Genomic DNA, 5,277 nt, shown 5'->3' on the forward strand with positions numbered 1-5,277 from the left:
TTTTGTCTTTCTCTGCTACTCCCCCCACACACACCCCTGCCCTCACTTCTTTTCTCCCTTCCTGGTTCTCCCCGTGGGAACTTAACCTGTAAGAAACGCTAATGGGGACTCCTGATTTTCTCACAAGCACTTCGCTGGCCTTATTTCAAGACCCTCAAATAGCGCCTGGTTCGTACCTACAGCATGTCCTACCTGAGCTGCCGGGGAGAGATTAACCCTCTTCCGCAACTGAGGAAAACGTGGCTTGGAGAGAACTGACCGACCCCAAGGGCTCAGCACTAGGTGGTTTAGCCAGGCCCCGAACCCGGCAAAGGTGGTTCCCAGAGAGAAGGGAGCACTCCAGGGCGTTGGGGGAACTCAGAACGAGGGAGGCCAGGAGCGGGGGGCTCTGGGAAGTGTCCGGAGAGTCTGTGTCGACGAGAGTGAACCAGAACCGAATGCCACGGGAGGGAAAGAATGACAACGTGTCCGCGTGTCTGTGTGTCCGTGAGTTGGAAACGTGTCCAGAGTTAAGCGACAGAAAAGTCATTACCTGAGTTAGGGCCGTTCGACGGAGCGGAACAAGTCAGGAAGCAGTGGGTTGAAGAGGAAATTGGAGGTGAGGAAGGAAGACAGCGAGTGTAGACAGGCCTTTCGAGAAGCTTGGCTGCGAAAGGAAAGAGACAGGCTGTAGTTGCTGGAAAGGGGGACAGGAGGGGCCTGAGGGGCTCCCGGCTGTGGAGAGAGCAAAGTTAGGAATTCGGAGGGAAGCAGTAGTAGGAGAGGGTGGGGGGCGGACAGGTCNCTGGGATTTCAAACAGGCTATCCCGCCGCCCAGAGTCTCTTTGGAAATAAAGGGCTCTTAGTAGAACTCTGGGCCAGGGGGCTCAGGGGCAGCCACCGTGTCACCCAGGGTCCAACTCTGACCCCTTCTCTTGCCACCAACGTGACAGAACACTTACACTCCTCCAGCCTCAGTCCTCATGGTCACTGCGAACGTGTCCCGGGCCACGGGAAGGGCACCGGGTTCTCTCCCGCCCTCCTGTCCACCCACCTTCTCCAGATCACTCAGATCAATGCCAAATCCGTTCTCATCTGGCAAGGAGGCTCTTGGCTCACACGGATGTNTGCATGATTCGTATTCCACTCGGGTCAGCCCAACGCCCACCTTGGCGGACCCCTACCTGGTGCAAAGGAGAGCCCCGTGGGGAGGGGCTGCCTGGAGCGCTGTGGGAGAACAAACGAGAAGCATGAGACACGTGACGAGGCGGGAAGGGACGGACCTACCAGACCGTTTCAACAAACATTTGCCAGCCACCTCCTCTATGCCCGGCCTTGCCCCTGGCTGCTTTATCTCATTGAATGCTCACAACGACCCTGAGAGGTTACCCTCCTTGACCCCATTCCCCCAGTAAGACCAGGGAGATCTCAGAAGAGGTGGGATGCCCTTGGCAGTTGAGTAGCATGGCATCAGGGCTCATGCTCATTCCAGAAGCCCACCGTGGGCCTCGGAATTGCCAGTGAGATGCTGGTTGAGCCCTTGGCCCAGGTCCCCCTCCTGAGAAGTTCCCGAAGGGATCCTTCCATTCAGGACGTCACAAAGGCAACAATGGGCTGTTGCGGGAGGAAGCCCACAACTCCTCGGGGAGGGAAACACTCCAGGTTGCTGCCACATTAACACAAGCAGAGACTTATAGGAAAGTATCCGAAGACAGCATCAAGGCATAAGCATAGCAAAGGTCAGAGGTTAACGACCAATGCCCCCTCACTAGGGCATTGGTTTGAGCATTTCGCCAAGAGGGAGAGCTGGCTGGTCGGCCCTGGTCCTCTTCATCCTCCGTCGTCCGGGTCCCGGGGGCAGGGGTGGGGGGTCTCTGCCAGGGGCTGCTTTGGATGCTGGTTCCATCCAGGGGGGCGGATCTCCTAGCGCCCTCTGCAATTGACCAAAGGTTAGAGGACCCACTTAAAAGCCTACGTCTAGGTAGTCATTAAAACGTAAGTGAATTAATTACAGCGAAAACTAATTAGTTAAAATTTAAAATGGGCTTTTCATTGCTCATGGGCCTGGGCACGGTGCAAGGAGACTGGCAGCGGTGGGAGCTCTGCCCATCAGGTTGAGTATCTATTGCCACAAAGAGGGGCTGAGGTACCATCAGGTGGAGGTGAGCAGCAAGCACCTTGGCAGCAGCATGGCATCCAGAGGTGGTCCTTGAAGACAAGGAGGTGAACGAGTGATGTCATCCCTGAAGAGACCCTATGGCGTGGGAAGGGGGCCAGATTAGAAACCATCTTGATGACCTCTAACGGCCAGCGCTGGAACAGCAGAGAGAGGGAGGGGGCAGCCAGAGGGACAGAGAGGGCACAAGAGCAAGGGAAGAGCAGGGAGGGGGNAGCACTGGAAAGGGGAGGAGGGAGAGAAGTGGGAGGGGGTAAGGAAGACTTGATTGACAGGGCACAAGTGTTAGCTGTGTGCGCATGCGCAAACCGAAGCCCGGGCTAGCGGGCCAAGAACCATTTGCAGGCACAGACCGCTAGGGGGCGCGCGGCCGGCACCCAGGGCTCAGGAGCACAGCCACCTGCGGCGCGCGCGCGCGCGCGCAGCAGAGCCTTCCGCGCCCCCGCAGCGCCTGGCCCGCAGCTGCCAGGGGCACAGCTGGCACAGAATGGGCGGGGGGAGGGGGAGCGCCCAACAGGTCTCAGTCTGGGGGAGGCCACAGCCCACACCGGCGCATCGCGCAGGGCCGCTGTGTCACCGAAACACCACGCCCGCCATCGCCAGCGAGAATCCACCTGTGGACATGATGCAGCCCCCCCCCCCCGAAAACACACGGCCTGGGGCCTTTCTGCGCCCCCCGACTGTGGGGGTCAGCCTGCACCAGAGGAGTCTGTGGCTATCAAGAAGGCTCTCGCCATAGGGTCTTCCCAGAACACCATTCCACTTTTCATAAGTAAAAACACAGCAATCTTGGCTCTGACCTTCGGTAAATCCAATTACACATAAATTAATTAAAATTATAAAGGCCCAGTTCTCAACACACCGTTTCACTCATTTGTGTGGTCTCTGGACACGTGATGCAAAAAAACGTATTACTAAAAATTAATATAAAGGCAAAACCCCCTAAAATCATCCACAGCTTGANTGCGCCCCCCCCCCAAATCTTGCACCTCCTCTTCTTGGCCACAGCAAGAATTTCAAGACCCTGCGCGATGGCACCTAATCAACAATTTCACGACCTCTTCATCCTGCACAAATATGCCACACCTTCATTAAGACCCCCAAAACCAAAACCGACCAAAATAAACTCATCCGTATCCACGCTCTTCCGCGATACCCTAAGTCACACGGCCAGCGCGAATCACATCTCTGCCCAGCGCGAATGCTACAGCTGCTCCCCGGTGCACCCCAAGATCTTGAAACGTTCCCCCCTCAGGTAAATGAATCCAGAATTCTCCAGGAAATCCCGCGCTCGACCCCCTCCAGCAGAAGAACAAAGGCCACCTCCCCTCGCCACCCCGCCCCCCAAAATTCCGCAGTGCCACCAGCGCCCTCTGGCGGCCAGCAAGAGAACCTTCCAGAAACCTGCCACGTAGCAACCCGCTCGCGCCCCCCCTCCCCAAGCCCGCCGGCCCAGAGTGGGGAGGGGGCGGCGTGGGGGGGCTTGACAGGGACAAAGGAAACGGTAAAAGACGACTTTATCAAAAGTCGAAAGCCCGCAACGTGTCAGAATCTTCCAGCGACCATCGCGCAATGCTAAAAAGACCCCCGACCCCCAATTCCCAACTCCCAGCACCTAGACACCCCCCCAACACGCCCCCTTTTCTGTATTTCGCTCTTCCCTCTTGATTAGCCTCNGCTCCGGGGGCTCCCGGCAGCTCTGCACTTGGGCGCCATATCTCTCCACTATTAAAGTGATTGATCGGGGGGAACCAGATGCTACCAGTTAGCAATTTTACTCTAAATTTTGACTCGAGTCTGCTCCGCACTAAACCCGTGTGTTTTGGATCCGTAATCCCTTGCGGACAGGAACCTGCACTCTTCACGCCTACGGGCCCCCGAGAACCTGGCCACAAATTAGGGGGGAAATGTGCCCAGGGGACTCTTCTCTGGACGTGCTCCCCCACCCACCTCGTGGGGGCATGCAGGACGCGCCCGCCGCCATATCGCCCACCCCCCGTGATCCTAAAGGTGGCTTCGAGCACAGAAAATCTGGGTTTTAGACCCCAGTGACTGCGGTCTACGGGATTGACAGGGGTCGGATCGGAGTCCCCTCACTCGTCTTCATGTGAGCCCCTGACACCCAGCCGACCCTCAAGCTAAGGGGCTGGACGAGAGCAGGGCCCTGATCCCCCCCCCGCCCCCCGGGGAATACAAATGTGCCTCGAGATTTTCCTGCCTGGCAGAGCTGCGCTGGCCGACCTCGGGGACCAGGCGAGGTGGCCGCCCGCGGGGGGTCCCCGGCGTCTGTCACCGGCGTGTCCCGGGCAGGGCCCAGCCTCGAAGGGGTGTCGTCTTCATTTTGCACATCCTTTCGGGCAAGGATGGCCGACCACTCACCAGGTGGGGAGACTCTCGCGTGGGCGCCCCGGCTCTCCCGAGGAGCTGCGGCCGAGGCCGGCGGGCCAGGGCGCGCTCCATCCCAGCCTCCGCCGTCTGCGCTAGGGGCCGGCTGGGTGGGGTTTATATGGAGGCGCAGAAGGGGTGGTCTCTGACGTCAGCGCATTCTGCTGCAATGCGCTCATTTCTCCAAAAGTGATTGGCCGGAAAAATGAGCCCCCCAGATTCTATGACAAATTGCTCTAGCCGCACCCAGATTGCAGCAAAGAAGGGAGGAAAAAATTCTGCCGCAGTGCCCCTCGCCGCCATGACCAACACCCTGTGTGCGCCGGTGCTTTTCCCTACGTGGGCCCCGCTCCCCGCGGGGCGGGGTGTCGCCGCAGTCTGCCGCGAGCGCGGGACGAGGGACGGCTCTCGGGGCGGCCGGGGGCGAAGCGGGGCGCTGGGGCGGCGGGGGCCACACCTGGCCATNGGGAAAGAAAATGATGCTTTCTGCTTATTGTCCCGGAAAATTAAACGCCCCGAGCAAGATAACCCGTGCCCAAATGTAAGTCGGCGGCTGTCACCCCCGTGTAGCCCACCCGTCTATTTCTGATTGGCTATCTTTGACATGGACGACTCGGCAAAGCATCTCGGAGGAAGAAGGAAGAAAAAAAAAAAAAANGAGACCCTGACGACGCCCCTTCCTCTGCCAGGGCGCCCGCTTCCCACACGCTCACAAGGGGGTACCCCCCAACCGGGGG

At 58.7% G+C, this 5,277-nt stretch overlaps 1 protein-coding gene across 3 annotated transcripts in view; it reads right to left on the reverse strand.

Annotated features, from left to right (window-relative positions):
* Positions 1-4,620, reverse strand: part of LOC144245555 (uncharacterized) — a 31,560-nt gene extending 26,940 nt beyond the window's left edge. The window contains exons 1-4 of one of the 3 annotated variants that reach the window (XR_013339295.1): positions 4,535-4,620; positions 2,157-2,233; positions 1,164-1,912; positions 533-646 (exon numbers count right to left, since the gene is read on the reverse strand). The gene's annotated coding sequence lies outside the window, so the exon portion shown is untranslated. Of the gene's footprint in view, positions 1-532; positions 647-1,163; positions 1,913-2,129; positions 2,234-4,534 lie in introns of all 3 variants that reach the window. The other 2 variants (XR_013339296.1, XR_013339297.1) reach the window with 2 other exon arrangements.
* Positions 4,621-5,277: the final 657 nt, after the last annotated feature.

Source organism: Crocuta crocuta, unplaced genomic scaffold (genome assembly GCF_008692635.1).
Source record: "Crocuta crocuta isolate KB4526 unplaced genomic scaffold, BGI_CrCroc_1.0 scaffold299, whole genome shotgun sequence".
In the NCBI taxonomy this organism is placed as follows: domain Eukaryota; kingdom Metazoa; phylum Chordata; class Mammalia; order Carnivora; family Hyaenidae; genus Crocuta; species Crocuta crocuta.